Source organism: Chiloscyllium punctatum, chromosome 44 (assembly GCF_047496795.1).
Source record: "Chiloscyllium punctatum isolate Juve2018m chromosome 44, sChiPun1.3, whole genome shotgun sequence".
NCBI classification, from domain to species: domain Eukaryota; kingdom Metazoa; phylum Chordata; class Chondrichthyes; order Orectolobiformes; family Hemiscylliidae; genus Chiloscyllium; species Chiloscyllium punctatum.
In genome coordinates, this window is record NC_092782.1 from 23,028,335 (window position 1) to 23,052,354 (window position 24,020).

Here is a 24,020-nt window from a genome sequence, read left to right on the forward strand (position 1 = left end):
AAGAGATAAGACTAAAGCAGTGAAAAGAGAAAGTAGAATATAAGAGAAAGAGAAAAGAAGAGAAAAGAGAAAGTAGAATATAAGAGAAAGAGAAAAGAAGAGAAAAGAGAAAAGAAGAGAAAAGACAAAAGAAGAGAAAAGAGAAAAGATAAAAGAAGAGAAATGAGAAACGAGAAAACAAGACAAAAGAGAAAAGAGAAATGACAAAAGTGAAAAGAGAAAAGAAGAGGAAAGAGAATTGAGAAAAGAAGACATAAGAGAAAAGCAGTGAAAAGAGAAAAGAAGAGAAAAGAGAAAAGAAGAGATAAGAGAAAAGCAGTGAAAAGAGAAAAGAAGAGAAAAGAGAAATGAAGAGCAAAGATAATAGAAGAGAAAAGAAAAGTGAAGAGAAATGAGAAATGAAGAGAAAAGAGAAAAGAAGAGAAAAGAGAAAAGAAGAGAAAACAGAAAAGATAAATGAAGAGAAATGAGAAAAGAGAAATGACAAATTGAAAAGAGAAAAGAAGAGGAAAGAGATTAGAGAAAACAAGAGAAAAGAGAAAACAAGAGAAAAGAAAAAAGGTAAAAGAAGAGAATAGAGAATAGAAGAGAAGAGGAAAGAGAAAAGGAAAGATAAGAAAAAAGTGGAGAAAAGTGAAAAGAAAAAAGAAATGAAGCGAAAAAAGGAAAGAAGAAAAAAGAGAAAAGAGAAGAGGGAAAAAGAAAGCAGGAGAAAAGAGAAAAGAGAAATGAAGAGAAAAGAGAAAAGAAGAGAAAAGAGAAAGAAGAGAAAAGAGGAAAGAGAAAAGGCGAGAAAAGAGGAAAGAGAAAAGAGAAACGTGAAGAGAAAAGAGATAACGAGAAATGAGACAAGAGAAAAAGATTTCAAGAGAGCAAAGAAGAGAAAAGAGAAAAGAAGAGAAATGAGAAAGTAGAATATAAGAGAAAGAGAAAAGAAGAGAAAAGAGAAAAGAAGAGGAAGGAGAAAGTAGAATATAAGAGAAAGAGTAAAGAAGAGAAAAGAGAAAGTAGAATGTAAGAGAAAGAGAAAAGGGAAAAGAAGAGAAAAGAGAAAAGATAAAAGAAGAGAAATGAGAAATGAGAAAACAAGACAAAAGAGAAAAGCGAAATGACAAAAGTGAAAAGAGAAAAGAAGAGGAAAGAGAATTGAGAAAAGAAGAGAAAAGAAGAGATAAGAGAAAAGCAGTGAAAAGATAAAAGAAGAGAAATGAGAAAACAAGACAAAAGAGAAAAAGAGAAATGACAAAAGTGAAAAGAGAAAAGAAGCGGAAAGAGAATTGAGAAAAGAAGAGATAAGAGAAAAGAAGAGAAAAGAGAAAAGAAGAGATGAGAAAAGCAGTGAATAGAGGAAAGAAGAGAAAAGAGAAAAGAAGAGCAAAGAGAATAGAAGAGAAACGAGAAGTGAAGAGAAATGAGAAATGAAGAGATAAGAGAAAAGAAGAGAAAAGAGAAGGGAAGAGAAAACAGAAAAGATAAATGAAGAGAAATGAGAAAAGAGAAATGACAAATTGAAAGGAGAAAAGGAGAGGAAAGAGAATAGAGAAAACAAGAGAATAGAGAAAACAAGAGGAAAGAAAAAAGGTAAAAGAATAGAATAGAGAATAGAAGAGAAGAGGAAAGAGAAAAGGAAAGAAAAGAAAAAAGAAGAGAAAAGTGAAAAGAAAAAAACAAATGAAGCGAAAAGAGGAAAGAGAAAAGAAGAGAAAAGAGAAAAGAAGAAAAAAGAGAAAAGAGAAGAGGGAAACAGAAAGGAGGAGAAAAGATAAACGAGAAATGAAGAGAAAAGAGAAAAGAAGAAAAAAGAGAAAGAAGAGAAAAGAGGAATGAAAAAGATGAGAAAAGGGTGAAAGAGAAATAAAGAGAGAAGAGAAAATAAAAGAAAAGAGGAAAGAGAAAAGAGAAAAGTGAAGAGAAAAGAGATAACGAGAAATGAGATAAGTGAAAAAGATTACAAGAGAGAAAAAAAGAGAAAAGAGAAAAGAAGAGAAAAGAGAAAAGAAGAGAAAAGAGAAGGTGGAATATAAGAGAAAGAGAAAAGAAGAGAAAAGAGAAAGTAGAATGTAAGAGAAAGAGAAAAGAAGAGAAAAGAGAAAAGAAGAGAAAAGAGAAAAGATAAAAGAAGAGAAATGAGAAAACAAGACAAAAGAGAAAAAGAGAAATGGCAAAAGTGAAAAGAGAAAAGAAGCGGAAAGAGAATTGAGAAAAGAAGAGAAAAGAAGAGATAAGAGAAAAGCAGTGAAAAGAGAAAAGAAGAGAAAAGAAGAGCAAAGAGAAGAGAAGAGAAAAGAGAAGTGAAGAGAAATGAGAAATGAAGAGAAAAGAGAAAAGAAGAGAAAACAGAATAGAAGAGAAAAGAGGAAAGAGAAAAGAGAAAAGTGAAGAGAAAAGAGATAACGATAAAGGAGACAAGAGAAAAAGATTTCGAGAGAAAAGAAGAGAAAAGAGAAAAGAAGAGAAAAGAGAAAGTAGAATATAAGAGAAAGAGAAAAGAAGAGAAAAGAGAAAAGAAGCGAAAAGAGAAAGTAGAATATAAGAGAAAGAGAAAAGAAGAGAAAAGAGAAAAGAAGAGAAAAGAGAAAAGATAAATGAAGAGAAATGAGAAACGAGAAAACAAGACAAAAGAGAAAAGAGAAATGACAAAAGTGAAAAGAGAAAAGAAGAGGAAAGAGAATTGAGAAAAGAAGAGATAAGAGTAAAGCAGTGAAAAGAGAAAGTAGAATATAAGAGAAAGAGAAAAGAAGAGAAAAGAGAAAGTAGAATATAAGAGAAAGAGAAAAGAAGAGAAAAGAGAAAAGAAGAGAAAAGAGAAAGTAGAATATAAGAGAAAGAGAAAAGAAGAGAAAAGAGAAAAGAATAGAAAAGAGAAAAGATAAAAGAAGAGAAATGAGAAACGAGAAAACAAGACAAAAGAGAAAAGAGAAATGACAAAAGTGAAAAGAGAAAAGAAGAGGAAAGAGAATTGAGAAAAGAAGACATAAGAGAAAAGCAGTGAAAAGAGAAAAGAAGAGAAAAGAGAAAAGAAGAGATAAGAGAAAAGCAGTGAAAAGAGAAAAGAAGAGAAAAGAGAAATGAAGAGCAAAGATAATAGAAGAGAAAAGAAAAGTGAAGAGAAATGAGAAATGAAGAGAAAAGAGAAAAGAAGAGAAAAGAGAAAAGAAGAGAAAACAGAAAAGATAAATGAAGAGAAATGAGAAAAGAGAAATGACAAATTGAAAAGAGAAAAGAAGAGGAAAGAGATTAGAGAAAACAAGAGAAAAGAGAAAACAAGAGAAAAGAAAAAAGGTAAAAGAAGAGAATAGAGAATAGAAGAGAAGAGGAAAGAGAAAAGGAAAGATAAGAAAAAAGTAGAGAAAAGTGAAAAGAAAAAAGAAATGAAGCGAAAAAAGGAAAGAAGAAAAAAGAGAAAAGAGAAGAGGGAAAATGAAAGCAGGAGAAAAGAGAAAAGAGAAAAGATGAGAAAAGAGAAAAGAAGAGAAAAGAGAAAGAAGAGAAAAGAGGAAAGAGAAAAGGCGAGAAAAGAGGAAAGAGAAAAGAGAAAAGTGAAGAGAAAAGAGATAACGAGAAATGAGACAAGAGAAAAAGATTTCAAGAGAGCAAAGAAGAGAAAAGAGAAAAGAAGAGAAACGAGAAAGTAGAATATAAGAGAAAGAGAAAAGAAGAGAAAAGAGAAAAGAAGAGAAAGGAGAAAGTAGAATATAAGAGAAAGAGTAAAGAAGAGAAAAGAGAAAGTAGAATGTAAGAGAAAGAGAAAAGGGAAAAGAAGAGAAAAGAGAAAAGATAAAAGAAGAGAAATGAGAAATGAGAAAACAAGACAAAAGAGAAAAGCGAAATGACAAAAGTGAAAAGAGAAAAGAAGAGGAAAGAGAATTGAGAAAAGAAGAGAAAAGAAGAGATAAGAGAAAAGGAGTGAAAAGAGAAAAGAAGAGAAAAGAGAAAAGAAGAGAAAAGAGAAAAGAAGAGAAAACAGAAAAGATAAATGAAGAGAAATGAGAAAAGAGAAGTGAAAAATTGAAAAGAGAAAAGAAGAGGAAAGAGAATAGAGAAAACAAGAGAAAAGAGAAAACAAGAGAAAAGAAAAAAGGTTAAAGGAGAGAATAGAGAAGAGGAAAGAGAATTGAGAAAAGAAGAGATAAGAGAAAAGCAGTGAAAAGAGAAAAGAAGAGAAAAAAGAAAACAAGAGATAAGAGAAAAGCAGTGAATAGTGAAAAGAAGAGAAAAGAGAAAAGAAGAGAAAAGAAGAGATAAGAGAAAAGCAGTGAAAAGAGAAAAGAAGAGAAAAGAAGAGCAAAGAGAATAGAAGAGAAAAGAGAAATGAAGAGAAATGAGAAATGAAGAGAAAAGAGAAAAGAAGAGAAAAGAAAAGAGAAAACACAAAAGATAAATGAAGAGAAATGAGAAAAGAGAAAACAAGACAAAAGAGAAAAGAGAAATGACAAAAGTGAAAAGAGGAAAGAAGAGGAAAGAGATTAGAGAAAACAAGAGAAAAGAGAAAACAAGAGAAAAGAAAAAAAGTAAAAGAAGAGAATAGAGAATAGAAGAGAAGAGGAAAGAGAAAAGGAAAGAAAAGATAAAAGAAGAGAAAAGTGAAAAGAAAAAAGAAATGAAGCGAAAAGAGGAAAGAGAAAAGTAGAAAAGTCGAAAAGATAAATGAAGATAAATGAGAACTGAGAAAACAAGACAAAAGAGAAAAGAGAAATGACAAAGGTGAATAAAGAAAAGAAGAGGAAAGAGAATTGAGAAAAGAAGAGAAAAGTGAAAAGAAGAGATAAGAGAAAAGCAGTGAAAGAGAAAAGAAGAGCAAAGAGAATAGAAGAGAAAAGAGAAGTGAAGAGAAATGAGAAATGAAGAGAAAAGAGAAAAGAAGAGAAAAGAGAAAACAAGAGAAAAGTAAAAAGGTAAAAGAAGAGAATAGAGAATAGAAGAGAAGAGGAAAGAGAAAAGGATAGAAAAGAAAAAAGAAGAGAAAAGTGAAAAGAAAAAAGAAATGAAGCAAAAAGAGGAAAGAGAAAAGAAGAGAAAAGAGATAAGAAGAAAAAAGAGAAAACAGATGAGGGAAAGAGAAAGGAGGAGAAAAGATAAAAGAGAAATGAAGAGAAAAATGAAAAGAAGAGAAAAGAGAAAGTAGAGAAAAGAGGAATGAGAAAAGATGAGAAAAGGGAAAAGAGAAATGAAGAGAGAAGAGAAAAGAAGAGAAAAGAGGAAAGAGAAAAGTGAAGAGAAAAGAGATAACGAGAAATGAGACAAGAGAAAAAGATTACAAGAGAGAAAAAAAGAGAAAAGAGAAAAGGAGAGAAAAGAGAAAGTAGAATATTAGAGAAAGAGAAAAGAAGAGAAAAGAGAAAAGAGGAAAGAGAAAAGAAGAGAAATGAGAAAACAAGACAAAAGAGAAAAGAGAAATGACAAAAGTGAAAAGAGAAAAGAAGCGGAAAGAGAATTGAGAAAAGAAGAGAAAAGAAGAGATAAGAGAAAAGCAGTGAAAAGAGAAAAGAAGAGAAAAGAGAAAAGAAGAGATGAGAAAAGCAGTGAATAGAGAAAAGAAGAGAAAAGAGAAAAGAAGAGCAAAGAGAATAGAAGAGAAAAGAGAAGTGAAGAGAAATGAGAAATGAAGAGAAAAGAGAAAAGAAGAGAAAAGAGAAGGGAAGAGAAAACAGAAAAGATAAATGAAGAGAAATGAGAAAAGAGAAATGACAAATTGAAAAGAGAAAAGGAGAGGAAAGAGAATAGAGAAAACAAGAGAAAAGAGAAAACAAGAGGAAAGTAAAAAAGGTAAAAGAAGAGAATAGAGAATAGAAGAGAAGAGGAAAGAGAAAAGGAAAGAAAAGAAAAAAGAAGAGAAAAGTGAAAAGAAAAAAACAAATGAAGCGAAAAGAGGAAAGAGAAAAGAAGAGAAAAGAGAAAAGAAGAAAAAAGAGAAAAGAGAAGAGGGAAACAGAAAGGAGGAGAAAAGATAAAAGAGAAATGAAGAGAAAAGAGAAAAGAAGAGAAAAGAGATAACGAGAAATGAGACAAGTGAAAAAGATTACAAGAGAGAAAAAAAGAGAAAAGAGAAAAGAAGAGAAAAGAGAAAAGAAGAGAAAAGAGAAGGTGGAATATAAGAGAAAGAGAAAAGAGGAGAAAAGAGAAAGTAGAATGTAAGAGAAAGAGAAAAGAAGAGAAAAGGGAAAAGAAGAGAAAAGAGAAAAGATAAAAGAAGAGAAATGAGAAAACAAGACAAAAGAGAAAAAGAGAAATGACAAAAGTGAAAAGAGAAAAGAAGCGGAAAGAGAATTGAGAAAAGAAGAGAAAAGAAGAGATAAGAGAAAAGCAGTGAAAAGAGAAAAGAAGAGAAAAGAGAAAAGAAGAGATGAGAAAAGCAGTGAATAGAGAAAAGAAGAGAAAAGAGAAAAGAAGAGCAAAGAGAATAGAAGAGAAACGAGAAGTGAAGAGAAATGAGAAATGAAGAGATAAGAGAAAAGAAGAGAAAAGAGAAGGGAAGAGAAAACAGAAAAGATAAATGAAGAGAAATGAGAAAAGAGAAATGACAAATTGAAAAGAGAAAAGGAGAGGAAAGAGAATAGAGAAAACAAGAGAATAGAGAAAACAAGAGGAAAGAAAAAAGGTAAAAGAATAGAATAGAGAATAGAAGAGAAGAGGAAAGAGAAAAGGAAAGAAAAGAAAAAAGAAGAGAAAAGTGAAAAGAAAAAAACAAATGAAGCGAAAAGAGGAAAGAGAAAAGAAGAGAAAAGAGAAAAGAAGAAAAAAGAGAAAAGAGAAGAGGGAAACAGAAAGGAGGAGAAAAGATAAAAGAGAAATGAAGAGAAAAGAGAAAAGAAGAAAAAAGAGAAAGAAGAGAAAAGAGGAATGAAAAAGATGAGAAAAGGGTGAAAGAGAAATAAAGAGAGAAGAGAAAATAAAAGAAAAGAGGAAAGAGAAAAGAGAAAAGAGAAGAGAAAAGAGATAACGAGAAATGAGATAAGTGAAAAAGATTACAAGAGAGAAAAAAAGAGAAAAGAGAAAAGAGAAAAGAAGAGACAAGAGAAGGTGGAATATAAGAGAAAGAGAAAAGAAGAGAAAAGAGAAAGTAGAATGTAAGAGAAAGAGAAAAGAAGAGAAAAGAGAAAAGAAGAGAAAAGAGAAAAGATAAAAGAAGAGAAATGAGAAAACAAGACAAAAGAGAAAAAGAGAAATGACAAAAGTGAAAAGAGAAAAGAAGCGGAAAGAGAATTGAGAAAAGAAGAGATAAGAGAAAAGCAGTGAAAAGAGAAAAGAAGAGAAAAGAGAAAAGAAGAGATGACAAAAGCAGTGAATAGTGAAAAGAAGAGAAAAGAGAAAAAAAGAGCAAAGAGAAGAGAAGAGAAAAGAGAAGTGAAGAGAAATGAGAAATGAAGAGAAAAGAGAAAAGAAGAGAAAACAGAATAGAAGAGAAAAGAGGAAAGAGAAAAGAGAAAAGTGAAGAGAAAAGAGATAACGATAAAGGAGACAAGAGAAAAAGATTTCGAGAGAAAAGAAGAGAAAAGAGAAAAGAAGAGAAAAGAGAAAGTAGAATATAAGAGAAAGAGAAAAGAAGAGAAAAGAGAAAAGAAGCGAAAAGAGAAAGTAGAATATAAGAGAAAGAGAAAAGAAGAGAAAAGAGAAAAGAAGCGAAAAGAGAAAAGATAAATGAAGAGAAATGAGAAACGAGAAAACAAGACAAAAGAGAAAAGAGAAATGACAAAAGTGAAAAGAGAAAAGAAGAGGAAAGAGAATTGAGAAAAGAAGAGATAAGACTAAAGCAGTGAAAAGAGAAAGTAGAATATAAGAGAAAGAGAAAAGAAGAGAAAAGAGAAAGTAGAATATAAGAGAAAGAGAAAAGAAGAGAAAAGAGAAAAGAAGAGAAAAGAGAAAGTAGAATATAAGAGAAAGAGAAAAGAAGAGAAAAGAGAAAAGAAGAGAAAAGAGAAAAGATAAAAGAAGAGAAATGAGAAACGAGAAAACAAGACAAAAGAGAAAAGAGAAATGACAAAAGTGAAAAGAGAAAAGAAGAGGAAAGAGAATTGAGAAAAGAAGACATAAGAGAAAAGCAGTGAAAAGAGAAAAGAAGAGAAAAGAGAAAAGAAGAGATAAGAGAAAAGCAGTGAAAAGAGAAAAGAAGAGAAAAGAGAAATGAAGAGCAAAGATAATAGAAGAGAAAAGAAAAGTGAAGAGAAATGAGAAATGAAGAGAAAAGAGAAAAGAAGAGAAAAGAGAAAAGAAGAGAAAACAGAAAAGATAAATGAAGAGAAATGAGAAAAGAGAAATGACAAATTGAAAAGAGAAAAGAAGAGGAAAGAGATTAGAGAAAACAAGAGAAAAGAGAAAACAAGAGAAAAGAAAAAAGGTAAAAGAAGAGAATAGAGAATAGAAGAGAAGAGGAAAGAGAAAAGGAAAGATAAGAAAAAAGTAGAGAAAAGTGAAAAGAAAAAAGAAATGAAGCGAAAAAAGGAAAGAAGAAAAAAGAGAAAAGAGAAGAGGGAAAAAGAAAGCAGGAGAAAAGAGAAAAGAGAAATGAAGAGAAAAGAGAAAAGAAGAGAAAAGAGAAAGAAGAGAAAAGAGGAAAGAGAAAAGGCGAGAAAAGAGGAAAGAGAAAAGAGAAACGTGAAGAGAAAAGAGATAACGAGAAATGAGACAAGAGAAAAAGATTTCAAGAGAGCAAAGAAGAGAAAAGAGAAAAGAAGAGAAATGAGAAAGTAGAATATAAGAGAAAGAGAAAAGAAGAGAAAAGAGAAAAGAAGAGGAAGGAGAAAGTAGAATATAAGAGAAAGAGTAAAGAAGAGAAAAGAGAAAGTAGAATGTAAGAGAAAGAGAAAAGGGAAAAGAAGAGAAAAGAGAAAAGATAAAAGAAGAGAAATGAGAAATGAGAAAACAAGACAAAAGAGAAAAGCGAAATGACAAAAGTGAAAAGAGAAAAGAAGAGGAAAGAGAATTGAGAAAAGAAGAGAAAAGAAGAGATAAGAGAAAAGCAGTGAAAAGATAAAAGAAGAGAAATGAGAAAACAAGACAAAAGAGAAAAAGAGAAATGACAAAAGTGAAAAGAGAAAAGAAGCGGAAAGAGAATTGAGAAAAGAAGAGATAAGACAAAAGCAGTGAAAAGAGAAAAGAAGAGAAAAGAGAAAAGAAGAGATGAGAAAAGCAGTGAATAGAGGAAAGAAGAGAAAAGAGAAAAGAAGAGCAAAGAGAATAGAAGAGAAACGAGAAGTGAAGAGAAATGAGAAATGAAGAGATAAGAGAAAAGAAGAGAAAAGAGAAGGGAAGAGAAAACAGAAAAGATAAATGAAGAGAAATGAGAAAAGAGAAATGACAAATTGAAAGGAGAAAAGGAGAGGAAAGAGAATAGAGAAAACAAGAGAATAGAGAAAACAAGAGGAAAGAAAAAAGGTAAAAGAATAGAATAGAGAATAGAAGAGAAGAGGAAAGAGAAAAGGAAAGAAAAGAAAAAAGAAGAGAAAAGTGAAAAGAAAAAAACAAATGAAGCGAAAAGAGGAAAGAGAAAAGAAGAGAAAAGAGAAAAGAAGAAAAAAGAGAAAAGAGAAGAGGGAAACAGAAAGGAGGAGAAAAGATAAAAGAGAAATGAAGAGAAAAATGAAAAGAAGAGAAAAGAGAAAGTAGAGAAAAGAGGAATGAGAAAAGATGAGAAAAGGGAAAAGAGAAATGAAGAGAGAAGAGAAAAGAAGAGAAAAGAGGAAAGAGAAAAGTGAAGAGAAAAGAGATAACGAAAAATGAGACAAGAGAAAAAGATTACAAGAGAGAAAAAAAGAGAAAAGAGAAAAGGAGAGAAAAGAGAAAGTAGAATATTAGAGAAAGAGAAAAGAAGAGAAAAGAGAAAAGAGAAAAGAGAAAAGAAGAGAAATGAGAAAACAAGACAAAAGAGAAAAGAGAAATGACAAAAGTGAAAAGAGAAAAGAAGCGGAAAGAGAATTGAGAAAAGAAGAGAAAAGAAGAGATAAGAGAAAAGCAGTGAAAAGAGAAAAGAAGAGAAAAGAGAAAAGAAGAGATGAGAAAAGCAGTGAATAGAGAAAAGAAGAGAAAAGAGAAAAGAAGAGCAAAGAGAATAGAAGAGAAAAGAGAAGTGAAGAGAAATGAGAAATGAAGAGAAAAGAGAAAAGAAGAGAAAAGAGAAGGGAAGAGAAAACAGAAAAGATAAATGAAGAGAAATGAGAAAAGAGAAATGACAAATTGAAAAGAGAAAAGGAGAGGAAAGAGAATAGAGAAAACAAGAGAAAAGAGAAAACAAGAGGAAAGTAAAAAAGGTAAAAGAAGAGAATAGAGAATAGAAGAGAAGAGGAAAGAGAAAAGGAAAGAAAAGAAAAAAGAAGAGAAAAGTGAAAAGAAAAAAACAAATGAAGCGAAAAGAGGAAAGAGAAAAGAAGAGAAAAGAGAAAAGAAGAAAAAAGAGAAAAGAGAAGAGGGAAACAGAAAGGAGGAGAAAAGATAAAAGAGAAATGAAGAGAAAAGAGAAAAGAAGAGAAAAGAGATAACGAGAAATGAGACAAGTGAAAAAGATTACAAGAGAGAAAAAAAGAGAAAAGAGAAAAGAAGAGAAAAGAGAAAAGAAGAGAAAAGAGAAGGTGGAATATAAGAGAAAGAGAAAAGAGGAGAAAAGAGAAAGTAGAATGTAAGAGAAAGAGAAAAGAAGAGAAAAGGGAAAAGAAGAGAAAAGAGAAAAGATAAAAGAAGAGAAATGAGAAAACAAGACAAAAGAGAAAAAGAGAAATGACAAAAGTGAAAAGAGAAAAGAAGCGGAAAGAGAATTGAGAAAAGAAGAGAAAAGAAGAGATAAGAGAAAAGCAGTGAAAAGAGAAAAGAAGAGAAAAGAGAAAAGAAGAGATGAGAAAAGCAGTGAATAGAGAAAAGAAGAGAAAAGAGAAAAGAAGAGCAAAGAGAATAGAAGAGAAACGAGAAGTGAAGAGAAATGAGAAATGAAGAGATAAGAGAAAAGAAGAGAAAAGAGAAGGGAAGAGAAAACAGAAAAGATAAATGAAGAGAAATGAGAAAAGAGAAATGACAAATTGAAAAGAGAAAAGGAGAGGAAAGAGAATAGAGAAAACAAGAGAATAGAGAAAACAAGAGGAAAGAAAAAAGGTAAAAGAATAGAATAGAGAATAGAAGAGAAGAGGAAAGAGAAAAGGAAAGAAAAGAAAAAAGAAGAGAAAAGTGAAAAGAAAAAAACAAATGAAGCGAAAAGAGGAAAGAGAAAAGAAGAGAAAAGAGAAAAGAAGAAAAAAGAGAAAAGAGAAGAGGGAAACAGAAAGGAGGAGAAAAGATAAAAGAGAAATGAAGAGAAAAGAGAAAAGAAGAAAAAAGAGAAAGAAGAGAAAAGAGGAATGAAAAAGATGAGAAAAGGGTGAAAGAGAAATAAAGAGAGAAGAGAAAATAAAAGAAAAGAGGAAAGAGAAAAGAGAAAAGTGAAGAGAAAAGAGATAACGAGAAATGAGATAAGTGAAAAAGATTACAAGAGAGAAAAAAAGAGAAAAGAGAAAAGAAGAGAAAAGAGAAAAGAAGAGAAAAGAGAAGGTGGAATATAAGAGAAAGAGAAAAGAAGAGAAAAGAGAAAGTAGAATGTAAGAGAAAGAGAAAAGAAGAGAAAAGAGAAAAGAAGAGAAAAGAGAAAAGATAAAAGAAGAGAAATGAGAAAACAAGACAAAAGAGAAAAAGAGAAATGACAAAAGTGAAAAGAGAAAAGAAGCGGAAAGAGAATTGAGAAAAGAAGAGATAAGAGAAAAGCAGTGAAAAGAGAAAAGAAGAGAAAAGAGAAAAGAAGAGATGACAAAAGCAGTGAATAGTGAAAAGAAGAGAAAAGAGAAAAAAAGAGCAAAGAGAAGAGAAGAGAAAAGAGAAGTGAAGAGAAATGAGAAATGAAGAGAAAAGAGAAAAGAAGAGAAAACAGAATAGAAGAGAAAAGAGGAAAGAGAAAAGAGAAAAGTGAAGAGAAAAGAGATAACGATAAAGGAGACAAGAGAAAAAGATTTCGAGAGAAAAGAAGAGAAAAGAGAAAAGAAGAGAAAAGAGAAAGTAGAATATAAGAGAAAGAGAAAAGAAGAGAAAAGAGAAAAGAAGCGAAAAGAGAAAGTAGAATATAAGAGAAAGAGAAAAGAAGAGAAAAGAGAAAAGAAGAGAAAAGAGAAAAGATAAATGAAGAGAAATGAGAAACGAGAAAACAAGACAAAAGAGAAAAGAGAAATGACAAAAGTGAAAAGAGAAAAGAAGAGGAAAGAGAATTGAGAAAAGAAGAGATAAGAGTAAAGCAGTGAAAAGAGAAAGTAGAATATAAGAGAAAGAGAAAAGAAGAGAAAAGAGAAAGTAGAATATAAGAGAAAGAGAAAAGAAGAGAAAAGAGAAAAGAAGAGAAAAGAGAAAGTAGAATATAAGAGAAAGAGAAAAGAAGAGAAAAGAGAAAAGAAGAGAAAAGAGAAAAGATAAAAGAAGAGAAATGAGAAACGAGAAAACAAGACAAAAGAGAAAAGAGAAATGACAAAAGTGAAAAGAGAAAAGAAGAGGAAAGAGAATTGAGAAAAGAAGACATAAGAGAAAAGCAGTGAAAAGAGAAAAGAAGAGAAAAGAGAAAAGAAGAGATAAGAGAAAAGCAGTGAAAAGAGAAAAGAAGAGAAAAGAGAAATGAAGAGCAAAGATAATAGAAGAGAAAAGAAAAGTGAAGAGAAATGAGAAATGAAGAGAAAAGAGAAAAGAAGAGAAAAGAGAAAAGAAGAGAAAACAGAAAAGATAAATGAAGAGAAATGAGAAAAGAGAAATGACAAATTGAAAAGAGAAAAGAAGAGGAAAGAGATTAGAGAAAACAAGAGAAAAGAGAAAACAAGAGAAAAGAAAAAAGTTAAAAGAAGAGAATAGAGAATAGAAGAGAAGAGGAAAGAGAAAAGGAAAGATAAGAAAAAAGTAGAGAAAAGTGAAAAGAAAAAAGAAATGAAGCGAAAAAAGGAAAGAAGAAAAAAGAGAAAAGAGAAGAGGGAAAAAGAAAGCAGGAGAAAAGAGAAAAGAGAAATGAAGAGAAAAGAGAAAAGAAGAGAAAAGAGAAAGAAGAGAAAAGAGGAAAGAGAAAAGGCGAGAAAAGAGGAAAGAGAAAAGAGAAACGTGAAGAGAAAAGAGATAACGAGAAATGAGACAAGAGAAAAAGATTTCAAGAGAGCAAAGAAGAGAAAAGAGAAAAGAAGAGAAATGAGAAAGTAGAATATAAGAGAAAGAGAAAAGAAGAGAAAAGAGAAAAGAAGAGGAAGGAGAAAGTAGAATATAAGAGAAAGAGTAAAGAAGAGAAAAGAGAAAGTAGAATGTAAGAGAAAGAGAAAAGGGAAAAGAAGAGAAAAGAGAAAAGATAAAAGAAGAGAAATGAGAAATGAGAAAACAAGACAAAAGAGTAAAGCGAAATGACAAAAGTGAAAAGAGAAAAGAAGAGGAAAGAGAATTGAGAAAAGAAGAGAAAAGAAGAGATAAGAGAAAAGCAGTGAAAAGATAAAAGAAGAGAAATGAGAAAACAAGACAAAAGAGAAAAAGAGAAATGACAAAAGTGAAAAGAGAAAAGAAGCGGAAAGAGAATTGAGAAAAGAAGAGATAAGAGAAAAGCAGTGAAAAGAGAAAAGAAGAGAAAAGAGAAAAGAAGAGATGAGAAAAGCAGTGAATAGAGGAAAGAAGAGAAAAGAGAAAAGAAGAGCAAAGAGAATAGAAGAGAAACGAGAAGTGAAGAGAAATGAGAAATGAAGAGATAAGAGAAAAGAAGAGAAAAGAGAAGGGAAGAGAAAACAGAAAAGATAAATGAAGAGAAATGAGAAAAGAGAAATGACAAATTGAAAGGAGAAAAGGAGAGGAAAGAGAATAGAGAAAACAAGAGAATAGAGAAAACAAGAGGAAAGAAAAAAAGGTAAAAGAATAGAATAGAGAATAGAAGAGAAGAGGAAAGAGAAAAGGAAAGAAAAGAAAAAAGAAGAGAAAAGTGAAAAGAAAAAAACAAATGAAGCGAAAAGAGGAAAGAGAAAAGAAGAGAAAAGAGAAAAGAAGAAAAAAGAGAAAAGAGAAGAGGGAAACAGAAAGGAGGAGAAAAGATAAAAGAGAAATGAAGAGAAAAGAGAAAAGAAGAAAAAAGAGATAGAAGAGAAAAGAGGAATGAAAAAGATGAGAAAAGGGTGAAAGAGAAATAAAGAGAGAAAAGAAAATAAAAGAAAAGAGGAAAGAGAAAAGAGAAAAGTGAAGAGAAAAGAGATAACGAGAAATGAGATAAGTGAAAAAGATTACAAGAGAGAAAAAAAGAGAAAAGAGAAAAGAAGAGAAAAGAAGAGAAAAGAGAAGGTGGAATATAAGAGAAAGAGAAAAGAAGAGAAAAGAGAAAGTAGAATGTAAGAGAAAGAGAAAAGAAGAGAAAAGAGAAAAGAAGAGAAAAGAGAAAAGATAAAAGAAGAGAAATGAGAAAACAAGACAAAAGAGAAAAAGAGAAATGGCAAAAGTGAAAAGAGAAAAGAAGCGGAAAGAGAATTGAGAAAAGAAGAGAAAAGAAGAGATAAGAGAAAAGCAGTGAAAAGAGAAAAGAAGAGAAAAGAGAAAAGAAGAGATGACAAAAGCAGTGAATAGTGAAAAGAAGAGAAAAGAGAAAAGAAGAGCAAAGAGAAGAGAAGAGAAAAGAGAAGTGAAGAGAAATGAGAAATGAAGAGAAAAGAGAAAAGAAGAGAAAACAGAATAGAAGAGAAAAGAGGAAAGAGAAAAGAGAAAAGTGAAGAGAAAAGAGATAACGATAAAGGAGACAAGAGAAAAAGATTTCGAGAGAAAAGAAGAGAAAAGAGAAAAGAAGAGAAAAGAGAAAGTAGAATATAAGAGAAAGAGAAAAGAAGAGAAAAGAGAAAAGAAGCGAAAAGAGAAAGTAGAATATAAGAGAAAGAGAAAAGAAGAGAAAAGAGAAAAGAAGAGAAAAGAGAAAAGATAAATGAAGAGAAATGAGAAACGAGAAAACAAGACAAAAGAGAAAAGAGAAATGACAAAAGTGAAAAGAGAAAAGAAGAGGAAAGAGAATTGAGAAAAGAAGAGATAAGAGTAAAGCAGTGAAAAGAGAAAGTAGAATATAAGAGAAAGAGAAAAGAAGAGAAAAGAGAAAGTAGAATATAAGAGAAAGAGAAAAGAAGAGAAAAGAGAAAAGAAGAGAAAAGAGAAAGTAGAATATAAGAGAAAGAGAAAAGAAGAGAAAAGAGAAAAGAAGAGAAAAGAGAAAAGATAAAAGAAGAGAAATGAGAAACGAGAAAACAAGACAAAAGAGAAAAGAGAAATGACAAAAGTGAAAAGAGAAAAGAAGAGGAAAGAGAATTGAGAAAAGAAGACATAAGAGAAAAGCAGTGAAAAGACAAAAGAAGAGAAAAGAGAAAAGTAGAGATAAGAGAAAAGCAGTGAAAAGAGAAAAGAAGAGAAAAGAGAAATGAAGAGCAAAGATAATAGAAGAGAAAAGAAAAGTGAAGAGAAATGAGAAATGAAGAGAAAAGAGAAAAGAAGAGAAAAGAGAAAAGAAGAGAAAACAGAAAAGATAAATGAAGAGAAATGAGAAAAGAGAAATGACAAATTGAAAAGAGAAAAGAAGAGGAAAGAGATTAGAGAAAACAAGAGAAAAGAGAAAACAAGAGAAAAGAAAAAAGGTAAAAGAAGAGAATAGAGAATAGAAGAGAAGAGGAAAGAGAAAAGGAAAGATAAGAAAAAAGTAGAGAAAAGTGAAAAGAAAAAAGAAATGAAGCGAAAAAAGGAAAGAAGAAAAAAGAGAAAAGAGAAGAGGGAATAAGAAAGCAGGAGAAAAGAGAAAAGAGAAATGAAGAGAAAAGAGAAAAGAAGAGAAAAGAGAAAGAAGAGAAAAGAGGAAAGAGAAAAGGCGAGAAAAGAGGAAAGAGAAAAGAGAAAAGTGAAGAGAAAAGAGATAACGAGAAATGAGACAAGAGAAAAAGATTTCAAGAGAGCAAAGAAGAGAAAAGAGAAAAGAAGAGAAATGAGAAAGTCGAATATAAGAGAAAGAGAAAAGAAGAGAAAAGAGAAAAGAAGAGAAAGGAGAAAGTAGAATATAAGAGATAACGAGAAATGAGACAAGAGAAAAAGATTTCAAGAGAGCAAAGAAGAGAAAAGAGAAAAGAAGAGAAAGAGAAAGTAGAATGTAAGAGAAAGAGAAAAGGGAAAAGAAGAGAAAAGAGAAAAGATAAAAGAAGAGAAATGAGAAATGAGAAAACAAGACAAAAGAGAAAAGCGAAATGACAAAAGTGAAAAGAGAAAAGAAGAGGAAAGAGAATTGAGAAAAGAAGAGAAAAGAAGAGATAAGAGAAAAGCAGTGAAAAGAGAAAAGAAGAGAAAAGAGAAAAGAAGAGAAAAGAGAAAAGAAGAGAAAACAGAAAAGATAAATGAAGAGAAATGAGAAAAGAGAAATGAAAAATTGAAAAGAGAAAAGAAGAGGAAAGAGAATAGAGAAAACAAGAGAAAAGAGAAAACAAGAGAAAAGAAAAAAGGTAAAAGAAGAGAATAGAGAAGAGGAAAGAGAATTGAGAAAAGAAGAGATAAGAGAAAAGCAGTGAAAAGAGAAAAGAAGAGAAAAAAGAAAACAAGAGATAAGAGAAAAGCAGTGAATAGTGAAAAGAAGAGAAAAGAGAAAAGAAGAGATAAGAGAAAAGAAGAGATAAGAGAAAAGCAGTGAAAAGAGAAAAGAAGAGAAAAGAAGAGCAAAGAGAATAGAAGAGAAAAGAGAAATGAAGAGAAATGAGAAATGAAGAGAAAAGAGAAAAGAAGAGAAAAGAAAAGAGAAGAGAAAACACAAAAGATAAATGAAGAGAAATGAGAAAAGAGAAAACAAGACAAAAGAGAAAAGAGAAATGACAAAAGTGAAAAGAGGAAAGAAGAGGAAAGAGATTAGAGAAAACAAGAGAAAAGAGAAAACAAGAGAAAAGAAAAAAGGTAAAAGAAGAGAATAGAGAATAGAAGAGAAGAGGAAAGAGAAAAGGAAAGATAAGAAAAAAGTAGAGAAAAGTGAAAAGAAAAAAGAAATGAAGCGAAAAAAGGAAAGAAGAAAAAAGAGAAAAGAGAAGAGGGAAAAAGAAAGCAGGAGAAAAGAGAAAAGAGAAATGAAGAGAAAAGAGAAAAGAAGAGAAAAGAGAAAGAAGAGAAAAGAGGAAAGAGAAAAGGCGAGAAAAGAGGAAAGAGAAAAGAGAAACGTGAAGAGAAAAGAGATAACGAGAAATGAGACAAGAGAAAAAGATTTCAAGAGAGCAAAGAAGAGAAAAGAGAAAAGAAGAGAAATGAGAAAGTAGAATATAAGAGAAAGAGAAAAGAAGAGAAAAGAGAAAAGAAGAGGAAGGAGAAAGTAGAATATAAGAGAAAGAGTAAAGAAGAGAAAAGAGAAAGTAGAATGTAAGAGAAAGAGAAAAGGGAAAAGAAGAGAAAAGAGAAAAGATAAAAGAAGAGAAATGAGAAATGAGAAAACAAGACAAAAGAGTAAAGCGAAATGACAAAAGTGAAAAGAGAAAAGAAGAGGAAAGAGAATTGAGAAAAGAAGAGAAAAGAAGAGATAAGAGAAAAGCAGTGAAAAGATAAAAGAAGAGAAATGAGAAAACAAGACAAAAGAGAAAAAGAGAAATGACAAAAGTGAAAAGAGAAAAGAAGCGGAAAGAGAATTGAGAAAAGAAGAGATAAGAGAAAAGCAGTGAAAAGAGAAAAGAAGAGAAAAGAGAAAAGAAGAGATGAGAAAAGCAGTGAATAGAGGAAAGAAGAGAAAAGAGAAAAGAAGAGCAAAGAGAATAGAAGAGAAACGAGAAGTGAAGAGAAATGAGAAATGAAGAGATAAGAGAAAAGAAGAGAAAAGAGAAGGGAAGAGAAAACAGAAAAGATAAATGAAGAGAAATGAGAAAAGAGAAATGACAAATTGAAAGGAGAAAAGGAGAGGAAAGAGAATAGAGAAAACAAGAGAATAGAGAAAACAAGAGGAAAGAAAAAAAGGTAAAAGAATAGAATAGAGAATAGAAGAGAAGAGGAAAGAGAAAAGGAAAGAAAAGAAAAAAGAAGAGAAAAGTGAAAAGAAAAAAACAAATGAAGCGAAAAGAGGAAAGAGAAAAGAAGAGAAAAGAGAAAAGAAGAAAAAAGAGAAAAGAGAAGAGGGAAACAGAAAGGAGGAGAAAAGATAAAAGAGAAATGAAGAGAAAAGAGAAAAGAAGAAAAAAGAGAAAGAAGAGAAAAGAGGAATGAAAAAGATGAGAAAAGGGTGAAAGAGAAATAAAGAGAGAAAAGAAAATAAAAGAAAAGAGGAAAGAGAAAAGAGAAAAGTGAAGAGAAAAGAGATAACGAGAAATGAGATAAGTGAAAAAGATTACAAGAGAGAAAAAAAGAGAAAAGAGAAAAGAAGAGAAAAGAGAAAAGAAGAGAAAAGAGAAGGTGGAATATAAGAGAAAGAGAAAAGAAGAGAAAAGAGAAAGTAGAATGTAAGAGAAAGAGAAAAGAAGAGAAAAGAGAAAAGAAGAGAAAAGAGAAAAGATAAAAGAAGAGAAATGAGAAAACAAGACAAAAGAGAAAAAGAGAAATGGCAAAAGTGAAAAGAGAAAAGAAGCGGAAAGAGAATTGAGAAAAGAAGAGAAAAGAAGAGATAAGAGAAAAGCAGTGAAAAGAGAAAAGAAGAGAAAAGAGAAAAGAAGAGATGACAAAAGCAGTGAATAGTGAAAAGAAGAGAAAAGAGAAAAGAAGAGCAAAGAGAAGAGAAGAGAAAAGAGAAGTGAAGAGAAATGAGAAATGAAGAGAAAAGAGAAAAGAAGAGAAAACAGAATAGAAGAGAAAAGAGGAAAGAGAAAAGAGAAAAGTGAAGAGAAAAGAGATAACGATAAAGGAGACAAGAGAAAAAGATTTCGAGAGAAAAGAAGAGAAAAGAGAAAAGAAGAGAAAAGAGAAAGTAGAATATAAGAGAAAGAGAAAAGAAGAGAAAAGAGAAAAGAAGCGAAAAGAGAAAGTAGAATATAAGAGAAAGAGAAAAGAAGAGAAAAGAGAAAAGAAGAGAAAAGAGAAAAGATAAATGAAGAGAAATGAGAAACGAGAAAACAAGACAAAAGAGAAAAGAGAAATGACAAAAGTGAAAAGAGAAAAGAAGAGGAAAGAGAATTGAGAAAAGAAGAGATAAGAGTAAAGCAGTGAAAAGAGAAAGTAGAATATAAGAGAAAGAGAAAAGAAGAGAAAAGAGAAAGTAGAATATAAGAGAAAGAGAAAAGAAGAGAAAAGAGAAAAGAAGAGAAAAGAGAAAGTAGAATATAAGAGAAAGAGAAAAGAAGAGAAAAGAGAAAAGAAGAGAAAAGAGAAAAGATAAAAGAAGAGAAATGAGAAACGAGAAAACAAGACAAAAGAGAAAAGAGAAATGACAAAAGTGAAAAGAGAAAAGAAGAGGAAAGAGAATTGAGAAAAGAAGACATAAGAGAAAAGCAGTGAAAAGACAAAAGAAGAGAAAAGAGAAAAGTAGAGATAAGAGAAAAGCAGTGAAAAGAGAAAAGAAGAGAAAAGAGAAATGAAGAGCAAAGATAATAGAAGAGAAAAGAAAAGTGAAGAGAAATGAGAAATGAAGAGAAAAGAGAAAAGAAGAGAAAAGAGAAAAGAAGAGAAAACAGAAAAGATAAATGAAGAGAAATGAGAAAAGAGAAATGACAAATTGAAAAGAGAAAAGAAGAGGAAAGAGATTAGAGAAAACAAGAGAAAAGAGAAAACAAGAGAAAAGAAAAAAGGTAAAAGAAGAGAATAGAGAATAGAAGAGAAGAGGAAAGAGAAAAGGAAAGATAAGAAAAAAGTAGAGAAAAGTGAAAAGAAAAAAGAAATGAAGCGAAAAAAGGAAAGAAGAAAAAAGAGAAAAGAGAAGAGGGAAAAAGAAAGCAGGAGAAAAGAGAAAAGAGAAATGAAGAGAAAAGAGAAAAGAAGAGAAAAGAGAAAGAAGAGAAAAGAGGAAAGAGAAAAGGCGAGAAAAGAGGAAAGAGAAAAGAGAAAAGTGAAGAGAAAAGAGATAACGAGAAATGAGACAAGAGAAAAAGATTTCAAGAGAGCAAAGAAGAGAAAAGAGAAAAGAAGAGAAATGAGAAAGTCGAATATAAGAGAAAGAGAAAAGAAGAGAAAAGAGAAAAGAAGAGAAAGGAGAAAGTAGAATATAAGAGATAACGAGAAATGAGACAAGAGAAAAAGATTTCAAGAGAGCAAAGAAGAGAAAAGAGAAAAGAAGAGAAAGAGAAAGTAGAATGTAAGAGAAAGAGAAAAGGGAAAAGAAGAGAAAAGAGAAAAGATAAAAGAAGAGAAATGAGAAATGAGAAAACAAGACAAAAGAGAAAAGCGAAATGACAAAAGTGAAAAGAGAAAAGAAGAGGAAAGAGAATTGAGAAAAGAAGAGAAAAGAAGAGATAAGAGAAAAGCAGTGAAAAGAGAAAAGAAGAGAAAAGAGAAAAGAAGAGAAAAGAGAAAAGAAGAGAAAACAGAAAAGATAAATGAAGAGAAATGAGAAAAGAGAAATGAAAAATTGAAAAGAGAAAAGAAGAGGAAAGAGAATAGAGAAAACAAGAGAAAAGAGAAAACAAGAGAAAAGAAAAAAGGTAAAAGAAGAGAATAGAGAAGAGGAAAGAGAATTGAGAAAAGAAGAGATAAGAGAAAAGCAGTGAAAAGAGAAAAGAAGAGAAAAAAGAAAACAAGAGATAAGAGAAAAGCAGTGAATAGTGAAAAGAAGAGAAAAGAGAAAAGAAGAGATAAGAGAAAAGAAGAGATAAGAGAAAAGCAGTGAAAAGAGAAAAGAAGAGAAAAGAAGAGCAAAGAGAATAGAAGAGAAAAGAGAAATGAAGAGAAATGAGAAATGAAGAGAAAAGAGAAAAGAAGAGAAAAGAAAAGAGAAGAGAAAACACAAAAGATAAATGAAGAGAAATGAGAAAAGAGAAAACAAGACAAAAGAGAAAAGAGAAATGACAAAAGTGAAAAGAGGAAAGAAGAGGAAAGAGATTAGAGAAAACAAGAGAAAAGAGAAAACAAGAGAAAAGAAAAAAGGTAAAAGAAGAGAATAGAGAATAGAAGAGAAGAGGAAAGAGAAAAGGAAAGAAAAGAAAAAAGAAGAGAAAAGTGAAAAGAAAAAAGAAATGAAGCGAAAAGAGGAAAGAGAAAAGTAGAAAAGTAGAAAAGAGAAAAGATAAATGAAGATAAATGAGAACTGAGAAAACAAGACAAAAGAGAAAAGAGAAATGACAAAGGTGAATAAAGAAAAGAAGAGGAAAGAGAATTGAGAAAAGAAGAGAAAAGTGAAAAGAAGAGATAAGAGAAAAGCAGTGAAAGAGAAAAGAAGAGCAAAGAGAATAGAAGAGAAAAGAGAAGTGAAGAGAAATGAGAAATGAAGAGAAAAGAGAAAAGAAGAGAAAAGAGAAAACAAGAGAAAAGTAAAAAGGTAAAAGAAGAGAATAGAGAATAGAAGAGAAGAGGAAAGAGAAAAGGATAGAAAGGAAAAAAGAAGAGAAAAGTGAAAAGAAAAAAGAAATGAAGCAAAAAGAGGAAAGAGAAAAGAAGAGAAAAGAGATAAGAAGAAAAAAGAGAAAACAGATGAGGGAAAGAGAAAGGAGGAGAAAAGATAAAAGAGAAATGAAGAGAAAAATGAAAAGAAGAGAAAAGAGAAAGTAGAGAAAAGAGGAATGAGAAAAGATGAGAAAAGGGAAAAGAGAAATGAAGAGAGAAGAGAAAAGAAGAGAAAAGAGGAAAGAGAAAAGAGAAAAGTGAAGAGAAAAGAGATAACGAGAAATGAGACAAGAGAAAAAGATTACAAGAGAGAAAATAGAAAAGAAGAGAAAAGAGAAAGTAGAATATAAGAGAAAGAGAAAAGAAGAGAAAAGAGAAAGTAGAATGTAAGAGAAAGAGAAAAGAGAAAAGAAGAGAAAAGAGAAAAGATAAAAGAAGAGAAATAAGAAACGAGAAAACAAGACAAAAGAGAAAAGAGAAATGACAAAAGTGAAAAGAGAAATGAAGAGGAAAGAGAATTGAGAAAAGAAGAGATAAGAGAAAAGCAGTGAAAAGAGAAAAGAGGAGAAAAAAGAAAAGAAGAGATAAGAGAAAAGCAGTGAATAGAGAAAAGAAGAGAAAAGAGAAAAGAAGAGCAAAGAGAATAGAAGAGAAAAGAGAAGTGAAGAGAAATGAGAAATGAATAGAAAAGAGAAAAGAAGAGAAAAGAGAAAAGAAGAGAAAAGTGAAAAGAAAAAAGAAATGAAGCGAAAAGAGGAAAGAGAAAAGTAGAAAAGTAGAAAAGAGAAAAGATAAATGAAGATAAATGAGAACTGAGAAAACAAGACAAAAGAGAAATGACAAAAGTGAAAAGAGAAAAGAAGAGGAAAGAGAATTGAGAAAAGAAGAGATAAGACTAAAGCAGTGAAAAGAGAAAGTAGAATATAAGAGAAAGAGAAAAGAGAAAGTAGAATATAAGAGAAAGAGAAAAGAAGAGAAAAGAGAAAAGAAGAGAAAAGAGAAAGTAGAATATAAGAGAAAGAGAAAAGAAGAGAAAAGAGAAAAGAAGATAAAAGAGAAAAGATAAAAGAAGAGAAATGAGAAATGAGAAAACAAGACAAAAGAGAAAAGAGAAATGACAAAAGTGAAAAGAGAAAAGAAGAGGAAAGAGAATTGAGAAAAGAAGACATAAGAGAAAAGCAGTGAAAAGAGAAAAGAAGAGATAAGAGAAAAGCAGTGAAAAGAGAAAAGAAGAGAAAAGAGAAATGAAGAGCAAAGATAATAGAAGAGAAAAGAAAAGTGAAGAGAAATGAGAAATGAAGAGAAAAGAGAAAAGAAGAGAAAAGAGAAAAGAAGAGAAAACAGAAAAGATAAATGAAGAGAAATGAGAAAAGAGAAATGACAAATTGAAAAGAGAAAAGAAGAGGAAAGAGATTAGAGAAAACAAGAGAAAAGAGAAAACAAGAGAAAAGAAAAAAGGTAAAAGAAGAGAATAGAGAATAGAAGAGAAGAGGAAAGAGAAAAGGAAAGATAAGAAAAAAGTAGAGAAAAGTGAAAAGAAAAAAGAAATGAAGCGAAAAAAGGAAAGAAGAAAAAAGAGAAAAGAGAAGAGGGAAAAAGAAAGCAGGAGAAAAGAGAAAAGAGAAATGAAGAGAAAAGAGAAAAGAAGAGAAAAGAGAAGGAAGAGAAAAGAGGAAAGAGAAAAGGCGAGAAAAGTGGAAAGAGAAAAGAGAAAAGTGAAGAGAAAAGAGATAACGAGAAATGAGACAAGAGAAAAAGATTTCAAGAGAGCAAAGAAGAGAAAAGAGAAAAGAAGAGAAATGAGAAAGTAGAATATAAGAGAAAGAGAAAAGAAGAGAAAAGAGAAAAGAAGAGAAAGGAGAAAGTAGAATATAAGAGAAAGCGTAAAGAAGAGAAAAGAGAAAGTAGAATGTAAGAGAAAGAGAAAAGGGAAAAGAAGAGAAAAGAGAAAAGATAAAAGAAGAGAAATGAGAAATGAGAAAACAAGACAAAAGAGAAAAGCGAAATGACAAAAGTGAAAAGAGAAAAGAAGAGGAAAGAGAATTGAGAAAAGAAGAGAAAAGAAGAGATAAGATAAAGCAGTGAAAAGAGAAAAGAAGAGAAAAGAGAAAAGAAGAGAAAAGAGAAAAGAAGAGAAAACAGAAAAGATAAATGAAGAGAAATGAGAAAAGAGAAATGAAAAATTGAAAAGAGAAAAGAAGAGGAAAGAGAATAGAGAAAACAAGAGAAAAGAGAAAACAAGAGAAAAGAAAAAAGGTAAAAGAAGAGAATAGAGAAGAGGAAAGAGAATTGAGAAAAGAAGAGATAAGAGAAAAGCAGTGAAAAGAGAAAAGAAGAGAAAAAAGAAAACAAGAGATAAGAGAAAAGCAGTGAATAGTGAAAAGAAGAGAAAAGAGAAAAGAAGAGATAAGAGAAAAGAAGAGATAAGAGAAAAGCAGTGAAAAGAGAAAAGAAGAGAAAAGAAGAGCAAAGAGAATAGAAGAGAAAAGAGAAATGAAGAGAAATGAGAAATGAAGAGAAAAGAGAAAAGAAGAGAAAAGAAAAGAGAAGAGAAAACACAAAAGATAAATGAAGAG